The sequence below is a fragment of the Mastigoproctus giganteus genome, chromosome 10, assembly GCF_048544385.1.
Source record: "Mastigoproctus giganteus isolate SK-2022 chromosome 10, ASM4854438v1, whole genome shotgun sequence".
Lineage (NCBI taxonomy): Eukaryota > Metazoa > Arthropoda > Arachnida > Uropygi > Thelyphonidae > Mastigoproctus > Mastigoproctus giganteus.
The window spans coordinates 97,111,478-97,124,864 of record NC_143584.1 but is presented as its reverse complement, the minus strand read 5'-3'; the positions used below and the strand labels follow the sequence as shown (position 1 = coordinate 97,124,864).

The 13,387-nt window shown below is 38.2% G+C and overlaps 1 long non-coding RNA gene across 1 annotated transcript in view; it reads right to left on the bottom strand.

The window, feature by feature from the left end:
* Positions 1 to 8,686: 8,686 nt before the first annotated feature.
* Positions 8,687 to 13,387, bottom strand: part of LOC150079180 (uncharacterized) — a 39,101-nt gene continuing 34,400 nt past the window's right edge. The window contains exon 3 of the long non-coding RNA XR_016547556.1: positions 8,687 to 8,747. This is a non-coding gene — a long non-coding RNA (uncharacterized LOC150079180). The remainder of the gene's footprint in view (positions 8,748 to 13,387) is intronic.

Below are 13,387 nucleotides of genomic sequence, written 5' to 3'. Positions count from 1 at the left end.
GTACTCCCCAAATTCCAGTTAGGCATTCCTTATGTCTGTGTGACACCACGTCTCCAATATCCCAACAATATCCGCCTTTGATGTCTTGACCAACACTTCAAATTCATCAAATTTATTTACTATACTTCTAGCATTAGTATACATGCAAGCATACATGCTCCTACTCCTATTTTTAGTTACCCTAACACATCCCATATACCCACCTATTTCAGGATGACTGCCATTCATCCCTGAAACCCCCAACACCCCATGCTCCAGGTCGCTACTTATTCTAATAGAAGTTGTGCAAGAATCACCTTCACCTCTGCCTACGGCTTCCCTGACAATAGAGTCTCCAACAACTACTAGTTCCTGAGGGACCAGTGCATTCTGCCTTGGGGGTTGCCGCTGTGTTGCGTGATGACCAAGTGCAAGCTCTGGCATTGATGTGGGAAGCTGAGAGCCTAATGGGCCCCTCAATTTAGATCTTTCGAGGGCATCCACCCTGTCCTTCAAACTCTCATATAGGCCCATAACAACACTGAGTTGTCGCCTGATTTCCTTACATCGCGCACACACAAAGGCAATGTAATGTTCCGTTCCAGAGAGTTCGGCAAACATTTCACAAGTTGCACATTTTTTTAGGCTGTGATGCGTTGGAGAATCGCCCCCCCCCTCAGTTCTCCTCCGAGTCACAGCACTCCTGCCACTTTGAGCCCGTTGCTTTGCTGCTCTAGTTTGGGGCATGATACTTTAAATTAATAAAAACAATAAATTGAATTAATTAAATGTCAATACTACGCTATCTAATAAAAACAGTGAAGCGTAATACTCTATAAATTATACGTTAGAGCTACCTAACTACCTCAATTAAAAATTTGAATTCCCTACCACTATATAAAAAAACAATGGCTGCAAGATTCAAACAAAATAACGGTTATTAAGTATTACGTATATCTACAAAAACTGTTTATCTAAATTAAAATAAAAATAACCAGCGTAACTATAACTATAAGACTACGTATTAAGTACAATATAAAATAACAATTATGTAAATAAAAAGGCAAACACTTATCGTTTTTTTCGAAGCCTGCAACTGACAGCTGTAATGTTTAAAGAGAGTCAGCACTCTCTTTAATTAGAGTTTTCAAAGTTATGATATAGCCAAAGGTTTCTGTTTTGTTTTTTGTCTGGATGTTGTCACTAGACACTGCCCGCTATATGGTGAGGGATCAGGCTAGTTCTGAAACAGATTGTCATATTTCCAACCTCAACTTTTAAAAAATAATCAATTACACTTTTGACATGGCATGTGCTTGAAAGTAGTGCAACTCATTACAAAGGTATTTGTTCTGCTGTTAGAATTAAGATAATTGATTTATCTATGCCCGCAGTATTCAAACATTTTCATCAGCAGGCCAATATTGATGAAAATATGACAGTACAAATTGTGGGTGGGCCACATATCAGATTAATGCTGTGATATCACCATTATTTATATATATTCCACAACATACGTATTGGAAAACAATACTTCACAATAAATTTCAAAATAATTGGCAAAAAATGTACAAAAAATTAGCAATTTTCACATGAAACCTGGATTCAAAATAATACATAGAAATATTTATGAATTGTAGTATGATTTTAAAGAATTGATTTTTGTTTGAGATTCTTGCCATCAGCCTCAGTTCTAAAGATGTTATGTGGATACATAAAACACATGCAAGATAACTATCCATTAACTTGAATCTTAATTTAGACTTATGTTCATAGCAGAGAATGTTTTTTCATATATATATAAGTACTTCCAAATAATGATTCCATTCAATGTTAGTACACCAGTCTTATGATTCTATAAAATTTAAACAAAGATTTTCTTCACATTTGTACATAACTTCATAAAAACAGTATATAAAAAGCTTGCAGGGCCACACTTTGTGAACCCCCTGATCTACGCAGTTTAAATCCTCCGAGATGCAAAAAGAGATAAAGAACAGTACAGTGCTGCAAACAACTCAATTTCTCTGAAGCCATACAGCTTCGACTACATTATAACTTTGAATTTCCCTCCTATAGCACTCTCATTTATTTAATAAACTTCTTAATTTAGCACAAACTGCTCTTGCAAATTACTGCTATGTAATTTTGCAAATTACAAAGCAGTAATTTGCTATATTAAAAGAGTAAACAGCACAATAGCAAAAAAAAAATTATGTTTCATCAAGACTATGCTTAATGTATTCCATGAACAGCAAATTGGTGATTTGCTCAAGCAGATTTAATTGCTCACAACGAAGGAGGGTGTTTTTTTTTTTTTTTTGCCAGTATAACTAGTGACACAGTTTTTCAGTGTACATCTAAAGCAGGATAAAAAAAAAAAAAAACGTGGCTGGCTCAAGAAATTTACTTATGGTTTCCTACTCTATACTACCACTATGGAAGAGAAGGCTTAATGAGTAACTTAACTACCTGTAGTTTTATAATGGCTGCAAAAATGAAAATTAGTGATCTTTGTTATTACATTTGAAAAATTGACCGAATTTCTCCACAGTACATTTTTCAAAGCAAAATGTCACTTAAAATGATAAAGATTGCCTCATTTTAACAATTTATTTTTCTAGAAGACTAGATAATTTTTTCTTATTCCCCACTATGAAAGTATTTTTTTCTCTGAAGCATATCCATTGATATTTTGACATTTCCTGACTATGTTTATTTTCATCTGTTCCTATTTAATTGAACTGTTATTTACATTTCAACCAATATTATCTTTTAGTCAAATAAATGTTTACATATGTAAACACTTAACCCATTGGTGCTTAATTTTCACTGAAATGTGCTACACCAAAACTAAACAACCAATAGGTATACTTCTAAAATCCAGAAAATTTTAAAATTTAATGCCTCATTCCGTGAGGGTACCAGATTTTAAAGAGTTTAATGTATTTATATTATAAATATATTATCTATAATTCCACAAGAAAAACTTATCTATAACATTGCCTTTTGTTATGAAAAGTTGCTACTTCCAAATAATGATTATATAATCAAGTATAACTACTTTGGAAATACTTGCTTGATATAACCTGGAAGTGGCGATGTGAATCATATAACACAAACTGTGCAGCATCTAGCAGATGCTTTTTTTTTTTTTTTTTTTTTTTGTTTCAATTTCTACAAAAACTTTTAGGTAATTTTGAATTTAACAGTCCATGGATTATACCATTATTTCCTGGATTTTCCTAAAAGGTTGTATGTAATACTTTGGCTATGGACCTTTTTATTTTTTTAAATACATTTTTAAAAAATATTAATTTTTTTATAAATTAAAAAAAATCATTTAAGTTTTTCATGCACAACGATGCAGTGGCATTGTTGTGCATGAAAAGAAAATCTGGGCCACCCATCCCTAAAAAGTTGCACATCGAGGATCTATTCTCAGTACCCCTGTGCAGTTACAGTAACATTAAGGGCCATCAAAAACATTAAGGGCCATTGATCATTATTCCGACCCACATGAGAACACCACACGTATCCCTTCTCTGATGTTGGTGGGATGGTACAGCATTCCCCATCATCTTCAGATGAAATAACATCTAGAATCTGTTTGTAGCCTAAAATGGGACTCATCAGAAAATAGAGCCATACCCCTTTTGTGTGGGCTCCATCACATGTTCATGGCACCAGTTTCAATGAGCTCTGCAGTGGTTTGGGGTGAAGGAGATACAAACCACTGGCTTCATTACTATTGACTAGAGTCCACTTAAATTGAGTCCTGGTTGGATATGCATTTTCACCTGTGGATTCAGCAACCATAGAAACAGTTTATGACAGGACATCATAGTGTTCTGTCTTACTGTTAGATCCAGATAGCAGTCTGTTCTGGTTTACATTGATTAGTTGGCTTAATGCATGACACATTAAGTCAACTTACCTCCTCCGCCTGCAACTGCCCAGCTTCAAGTCATCTAACAGCCTGCCATCTTCAGTATTCAGGTGGCAAATCATCATCGTTTAGATGATTCTTTGAGATGGCAGGCTGTTAGACGACTTGAAGCTGGGCAGTTGCAGGCGGAGGAGACAAGTTGACTTAATGTGTCGTGCATTAAGCCAACTAATCAATGTAAACTACATCAGTGTAAACCAGAACAGACTGCTATCTGGATCTAACAGTAAGACAGAACACTATGATGTCCTGTCATCAACTGTTTCTAAGGTTGCTGAAGCCACAGGTGAAAACACATTAGCATTAGTAGAGGCATACGATGCAAGAAAGCAAGCTTATTCAGCATCAGCCAAAAAAAAAAAAAAAAAAAAACTCACCACTCCCATTTCACCCCTCCGTTCACTCGAAATACCTGTCCAGTTGAGCCTTAATTTTGTTTAGGCTATCAACTTCAACAACAAGTGATGGAAGTCGGTTCCACCAACCAACCACCCGCTGGCCAAAGCCAAATTTCCGCACATCTATCCGACATCCGTCCTTCCTCAATTTGAATTTATGCCCTCTGAGATGATTATTCTGAGCAAGATGAAGAATCCCATTGGCACTGAGCATGCTCAAACCATTCAAAGCCTTATACACCTCTATCAGATCACCTCGCCGGTGCCTAGTCTCCAGACTCTGTAATTTGCAAAACTTAAGCCTTTCTTCGTAAGAGCAACCCTTTGTTCCATTCACCAATCTTGTTGCCCTTCTCTGTACCCGTTCCAGCAGCTCTACATCCTTCTTGAAATGAAGCCTCCAGACCTGTACACAGTACTCAAGATGTGGCCTAACCATTGCCTTATACAAGGGAATAATCACCTCCTTATCCCTGCTAGAAAAATTCCTGTATATCATTGACAAGACACCATGAGCCACTCTTGCAGCTCGTCTGCACTGCTCAGAAAACTTCATATCTGCCTGCACAATTACCCCCAGGTCCTTTTCATTCTCCACCACTGTCAGTGTAGTACCGCAGAGTTGATACGTTGCTCTTGGGTTACTGTTTCCCATATGTAGTACTTTACATTTATCAATGTTAAACTTCATTTGCCACCTCTCAGCCCATCTGTTCAACCTTTCCAGATCCTGTTGCAGCAGCATAGCGTCAGTGGTGTCCTTAACAACCCTGCCAACCTTTGTATCATCTGCAAACTTGGACATTAAACTTGATATCCCATCATCAATATCATTCATAAACACCGAAAACAACAACGGACCCAATACTGAACCCTGAGGAACTCCACTAATAACATTAGTCCACGTTGAGCAGTGTCCATTGATTACCACTCTCTGTCTTCTGCCACTCAACCATCCCCTTATCCATAGCAGCAATTTGCCTCCAATGCCACACTGCTCCAATTTGTGCAGCAGTCTTCCATGTGCAACAGTATCAAAAGCCTTTCTAAGATCCAAATATATAATATCAAAGTTATTCCCTGCATCCAGTTCTTTTGTGACTACATCATAGTATCCAATCAAATTGGTCAGGCAAGACTTGCCCTTAACAAAACCATGCTGCGTCTCAGCTATAACTGAATTCTTGTCTAGATGATCCTGCAGTGCTTCTTTAACCAGTGCCTCCATTAATTTACCTGGAACAGAAGTTAAACTAACAGGTCTATAATTACTTGTGTCAGCCTTTGATCCTACTTTGTGAATTGGGGTTACATTTGCACATCTCCAGTCTATGGGTACCTCCCCTGAGTCCAAAGAAGCTCTCATAATTATGGCTAGGGGTTTTCTTACTTCCTTTGCTGCCTCCTTTAATATAACTGGACAGATCCCATCCACCCCAGGTGCTTTTTTATGTTTATCCTCAACAATCTCTCCTCCACTTTCCTCCCAGTTATTACAAAATCATCCAGCTCACTGCCAATGTTTACTTTACCTATATCATTCTCCTTCCTGAATAACTCCTCATGCGTGAATGTAGATGCAAAATACTCGTTTAGATTGTTAGCCACCTGAGCAGGATCCTCAACTGTTGAACCATCAATATCCAGTGGACCAATCTGATTCATCCCTTTCCTTCTTGAGTTTAAATAGGTAAAGAACTCTTTTCTGTTTTTCTTTGCATCCTTTGCCAAGGATTTTTCGTAGTCAGCCTTTGCCTGCCTAATCTCCTTTGTGACTTGGTTACAGACCAACTTATATCTATCATAGGCTTCCATCTCACCCATTAATTTGTATGTATCCCATGCATTTTTCTTCTCTGCCACATGTCTCATTAGTTCATCTGACAACCATTTAGGCCTAAACCTTGAACAATATTTCTTAGTTGGTATGTAAAGCCTGGTAGCCTCCAAGATTAGTTCCTTGAATGCTTCCCATTTTGAGTTTGCTGTTGGTAACATCATCAGTTGGTCCCACTGTATAGAATTTAAATACTGTCTCAGACCATCATAGTCGCCTTTACGAAAACAAAAACCCTTCCCTTTACCTCTGATGGTAGTTACCTCTTTGAGTAAATCCCACTTCAACACACTGTGATCACTGCCACCTAGTGGTTCATTTATCTGCAGATTCTTAATGCATGAAGAATCACTACTGATAATCAGATCAAGAGTATTGCTCCCTCTTGTTGCTTCACGAACATGCTGATGTAGAAAACAATCATCCAATAAATCCACAAAAGCCTTGCTAGTGTGCGAGTGACCAACCCACAAATTCCAGTCAATATCTGGGAAATTAAAATCCCCCATTATAAGACTCTCTGATTTACTGGCCCATTCTATTTCCCTGTACAATATCTTATTATACTCATCAGAGTCATTAGGCCTATAGCACACTCCTACTCTCAATTTTGATTTCCCTATGCTTATGTCACACCAAACTGACTCGACACTGCCCTGTCCATCGATGTTGACTGGCTTCACTTCCTTGGACTTTATGTGTTTCTTAACTAATGGTATAACCCCTCCTCGCCTCCTGTCCTGTCTATCCTTTCTATACACATTGTATTCCCCAAATTCCAGTTCCGCATTCCTTATATCTGTGTGACACCACGTCTCTGATATCCCAACAATATCTGCCTTTGATATTTTGAGCAATACCTCAAATTCATCAAATTTATTTACCAAACTCCTAGCATTGGTGTACACGCAGGTATACATGCACCTGTTTCTATCCTTGGCTACCCTAACATAACCCATGTGTTTACTTGTACCGCAATGACTCCCAGCAGTCTCTGAAATATCCTGCATCTTGTTTTTCAGGCTTCTGCTCATTTCAATAGAAGCAGTGCAAGAATCACTTCCACCTCTGCCAGTGGCTACTGTTAATCTATTAGTCCTTGTATCTCCCCCCAACTAGCAGTTTTCCGACCCAACTAACTCTGCCTCGACAGTATCAGCAAAAATTCTTGCACCCTTTCTATTTAAGTGTATCCCATCCCTGTAGAAGCAATCTCTCCTGTTAACAAGTACAGTCCAGGCTGAAAAAAATTCTACCCCTGGAGCCTTGCACAATCCCTCCAGGGCCGAATTGATCGACAACGCTCTCATCATATACTCCCTCCTATCGTGTCTGGGCAGAATTGCAGACACTTTCAAATTCAACCCTAATTCACGGCTTTTTTTCAACAGTGACCTGTACTTGCTAAGTAATTCCGCCATATCCAACCAGGACCCAATTTAAGTGGACTCTAGTCAATAGTAAGGAAGCCAGTGGTTTGTATCTCCTTCACCCCAAACCACTGCAGAGCTCATTGAAACTGGTGCCATGAACATGTGATGGATACCACACAAAAGGGGTATGGCTCTATTTTCTAATGAGTCCCATTTTAGGCTACAAACAGATTCTAGATGTTATTTCATCTGAAGATGATGGGAATGCTGTACCATCCCACCAACATCAGAGAAGGGATACGTGTGGTGTTCTCATGTGCGTCGGAATAATGATCAATGGCCCTTAATGTTTTTGATAGGGTTACTGTAACTGCATAGGGGTACTGAGAATAGATCCTCGATGTGCAACTTTTTAGGAATGGGAGGCCCAGATTTTCTTTTCATGCACAAGAATGCCACTGCATGCAGAACTCAAGTGGTGGAAGAATATCTTGAAATTGAAGATTTCCGACTACTGTGGCCAGCATGATCAACAGACTTAAATCCAATCAAACATGTGGAGGGCATCGCATTGAATGCTGACAGCCAATTCCACAGTCACTTGGTGAACTAAAGTCTTTGCTGGTGGAAGAATGGGATTTTTTGCCACAGAATCTTACAGAGACCTTTATATTGAGTGGTTTACCATTGTCAGGCCTGTTTATTTGTTGGAGGGATCATAATCATACGCCATAATGATGTTGTGACCTTTTTGGAAATTTTTATACAACCCCTATAAATGTCCCTTACACCTGTTCCAAATTTCTCGCTGTCTCCTCATTTCATCGTTATTCTATGTACACCATCAAAATATATTTTGTTCTGCTTAATCACAAGCTACACCACGTTTTCAATGTGATCTGTTAATTTGCTCAATCTGTCTATTTTGGCTTATTATATATACAAATAACAAAGCAAAGCTAGAAGTTCATATTTATAGCTTTGTAACATGGCAGTAAAATAATTATTCCTACCTCTAAAACATGTATACTATTATCAGGTAGGTCAATAAACTTCTTCAGAATTTCTACATTTACTGTAACTGGATCAATTATAGAAAGGGCTGTATCTTCTTCCAATCCTAATATGCAAGAGAATACTTCCAAGCTCTGTAGGCTACAAGATAATGGCTTTTCTATGCTTTCCTTTCTCCAGGTAATTACAGCTGTTGACTAAAGAGATAAAAAGATGGCTTATCACTTACCTTAGTTTGATATCTCTCACCTTATTATTATAATAATTATTATTAATAATTTCTATTTTCAAACTGAAATATTTAATAAGAAAAATTTAGATTCTTAATGATTCAGTAGATTAGAGTTATTATTATTTATTATTATTAACCATATGGTGCAAGTAAGCTTGAGGTTTATGCTGCACCAGCCAAAAAACCATTCCCAAGTTACCCTGAGTGAGTGAGTGAGTGAGTGAGAGAGAGAGAGAGAGAGAGAGTCCGAAGTGGAAAAGAATCACCAAGAAAGAGAAGAATAATGATATCCAGTTTAGGATCCTGGGTGTGCCAAGCCCATACTCACCAGATGTGAGCCTCTAGGAGTTGATTTACATATAAACAGTCTCTGTTTACAGTGTGGAATGTATTATATGTAATAATTTCATTTTTTCTTTTCATTTAATAACAAATGTTTGGAAAGCTGTTCTATTTATTGAATTATAACTTGTCAAGAAATCTAATTTTCTTATAAAGTTTATTTATTGTAAACAAATTTTTTGATGAATAAATTGTATTGTATTATTATTATTATTATTATAATAAATAATAATAAAGCAGGATGGCCCAGTAGTTATGACACTGGACTACCAACCTGATGGACACGTGTCCAAGTTCAACTTTGGCCGAAGGGAACACAACTCCATCATGATGGTAGACAGGTATAAATAGAACAGAAATAAATCTGAATAATAATAATAAAATAAACATCACGAAAGTTGCTTCAGCAGACTTACCTTCCACAAGGTCGAAGGGACAGTTAAGACAATTAATGGCACCATTTGGTGTCACTCCAAAGGACGAACTACCACTAGACTTAAGCCGAAGCTAAACAGGTCCACATCTATATGGATAATGTCAAAGAGATACGATACTCATACTACATAGAGAGCAGTACAAGGTAAAGTGCCAACCGGGTGGATAAAGTGCTTGCCTGGCAACCCAAAGGTCGCGGGTCCGATTCCCGCCTCGGGCTTGGATCAAAGTACTGCAAAAACCTTGGGAGGTGCATTATGGCCACAGAAGCCTATGCGCCAACAACCACAAAAAAAAAAAAAAAAAAAGGTAAAGTGAATCGTTTTCAGGCCTGAGGCAGAGGGATTGGTTTGAAAAGACAGAGACAGTCCCTGAGGAACACACTGGAGTTGTTGTTGTTATTTGGTTTTTAGGAGCATTGGCAACTAAGGCTATATTGCTCCGGGGATATGCAGTCATTCCCTGACCTTTCCGCATCTGGTGGTCACGGGCTCGAACCCCGGTCTAATCGAGAAGCGTGTGCTATGCAATGCTGCTCCTATCCACCTGGCAACGGTGGTGCCATGAAGTGGAGCATCGAAATGAATATGTACATCATGCGAGCATACTAAGAAATAACCAAGCTAGAGACTGATATGGCAATTTTTTTTTTTTTTTTTTTTTTTGGTAGTTGTTGCCGTATCGGCTTCTGTGGCCATAATGCACCTCCCAAGGTTTTTGCAGTACTTTGATCCAAGCCCGAGGCGGGATTCGAACCCGCGACCTTTGGGTTGCCAGGCTGGCACTTTACCCACTCGGCTAGCCCGGTCGGCGATATGGCAATGTACAAGTCGAGACTGCATACCAAGTGAATGGTATGATTACCGGATATTCAGGTCACTGAACAGCAAATAGCGGACAAGAGAAGGACCATCGCCACTAAGACCCTAATATCTCCTGCAAGCTTGGAAAAAATCAAGCAGGATGTGAGCGATCAACTACAATGAACAAAGAATATGGACAACACAGAAACAGAGGAGGAAGGGCAAGAAGAAATACAACGCAGAGCACCTGAAGTGGTAAGTGATGAGGTCACGATATTCAGAATAGAAGATGAGTGGAAGGAGGCCCAAACAGAATTCGAAGAAATGAACCTCATAAAGAACCACGTAATACCAATACAGAGACCCAACAGAATCCTGTGGAGAGCCACACACCAACTCAATCGGCAAATAAACTGCACTACCTCGACAAAAATGGTGCAATGTTGCGGGGGCATCCACAGCCGTACACTGTGCTTCCATTGCAGCCACTAGGATTAAAAGAAGATAAACAAGAGACTGGCAGCAGAAGAACCAAAAAAAAGAAGGAACCATTGGGAAAGAAGACTTCAGCAAAAGAGAGAAGAATTACGAAATTGATTGGAAAAGTGAAGAGCATCCTCAAGAGAGACAGCGTCCACAGCAAATAAACAACCAAATCTTCGATGAAGACCAAAGATCCTTCTACAGAAGTCTCGGAGAAGATAAGAAAGATGGAAACAGACCATCTAAGCAGAAGATGATCCAGGAGTTCTGGGGCAAAATATGGAGCAGTGAGTAAGATATAGCAGCTGAGCCACCTGGATAGAACTAGAAAGAAAAAAAACCAAGGACTTACAAGAGATTAGAGAGTGGGAGATTTGGGAGAAAAGTAAAACAGTCGATCAAGAACTGCCATAACTGGCAAACACCAGGAATAGATAGATAATGTCTACAACTACTGGTACAAGAAGCTCACTTGCACACACAAGCCAGCAGAGCAGTTCAAACAAATGATAAGGCACCCAGAAACAATCCCAAAGTTTGTCACTCAAGGAATCACATATCTGAAGACTAAGGACCAAGATACAATAAACCAAAATAATAAAAAAAAAAAAAAAAAAAAAAAAAAAATACAAACCAATCACCTGTCTCCCAACGACGTAAAAGATCCAGACTAGCTGTATAAACAAGAAGATATCAGACCACTTGGAGAGCTAGAACACAATAGCCGAACATAGTGGGCATAGTGTGTATCTGTCAGCGGTAGCAGTGGTCCACCACAAAATGGCCAAAAAGTGTCACTGTGAAGAAGCAAAATCTGTCAAAGTCAGATGAGCAGGTATCGTGGATGGTGTTGTTCATCTGGCCTCTCAGTTACTGGAAGTTACTTGAAAGTTACCTTATACAGGGTGTTTATAAATGATGGGAACACTTTCAGTGATTTATTGCACAAAGACTAGGCCAGATATCAGTGTCATATACATGCATTGTGAAAAAGAAAATGTCCAAGTTTTTTTTACACCACATCACTTCACAACGATTCAATGTGGGAACCACATGTGACACGGCAAATGTCCCCACGGTAATCGAAATCTTGACATATCCTGTGTGACCGTGGTGGTAGCTTCTTCAATTCTCTGCTTTAGTTCCTGGACGTCACGCAGAAAAGGTGGTACATAAACATAATCCTTTATGTAGCCCCACAAGAAGAAATCACACGGAGTAAAGTCTGATGATCTCGGCGGCCATTTCAAGAAACATTCGTCCCTTTCTCCAGCTTGTCCGATCCAGTGGTTGTGTAGCTCAATGTTAAAGTAGGCCTGAACGTCATTATGGAAGTAGGGAGGGGAACCGTCAAGGAGCAGAAAATATTCACCTTCGGCGAATCATGCTCATATTCAATTATCTCTTCAGGTTTCTGGATGCCCCAGATTCAACAATTGTGTAGATTGACCTTCCATTTGGTGTGAAATGGGGCCTCATCACTAAACACTACACAATTAAAGAAGTAGCCATGTTCTTCTGTCAGTCCTTGCAGTTCACAACAAAATTGGAAATGCTTCTCTTTGTCATCTTCCTTTAACATATGCACCAACTGCAATTTACGGCTTCATAGAAAGTTTTTTTCGAAGGACCTTCCTAATGCCAACTGGCGGTGAATGATGGAACTACATGCCTCAGCAGTAACAACTGGGAAACTTTCATGTTTTCTCTTTCACATGGTATAAATAAGTAAATAATAACTCTCTTACTCCATGTGCAATAAATTATTGAAAGTGTTCCCACCATTTATAGACACCCTGTATTATGCATTAGTGGACTCCCAACTCAATTATTTAACTCAATTAAAGTATGGGAACAAACAACTATAACTGAACTAAGAGTAATAAACAACTTAACAGAATTTTGAGACTGGGAAAAAAAAATTGAAATGACTTGAATAATAGAAGGCAATTTTAGTTAAAATAAATAATACTTTATCCAGTTCAAAAACTGAAGTTAAATTTAATCTTGAAAAATCTGAACATTATTTTTAAAGAGTTGAATGAGCAAAGGAATTTTTCACACAATTTAAGGAAACCCAAAAGCAATTGTTTTGCCTCACCCTAGGATACTAAATAGATTTGGAGAAAGGCATACAATGAATATAATAAACAATTTGTTGGCTAGTGTTGATTTCAGACTTAGGAGAAGTTATCCTATTTTCCAATTAAAAATTTTAATAAGAACATTTTTGATACTCAATGATTCAATAGATTAGAACTGCTATGCATAAAAATTACTATCACTGTTTGCAGTGTGGAATGTACAGTGTAGTAATTTCTTTATCTTTACTGTTAAATAATAAATCTGAAAGGAAAACTGTCGTATGTGAAGAATTACAACTTGACAAGAAATTTAATTTTCTTAACAAGTTTATTTATTGTAAAAAAATTGTTTTGAGGAATAAATTGTATTGTATTATTGTTATTTTTGCTCTTATATTATTTCTCCCTGATTGGGGGTTCCACCTTGTGACGCGTATTGCTACCAAGTACACAGAGTG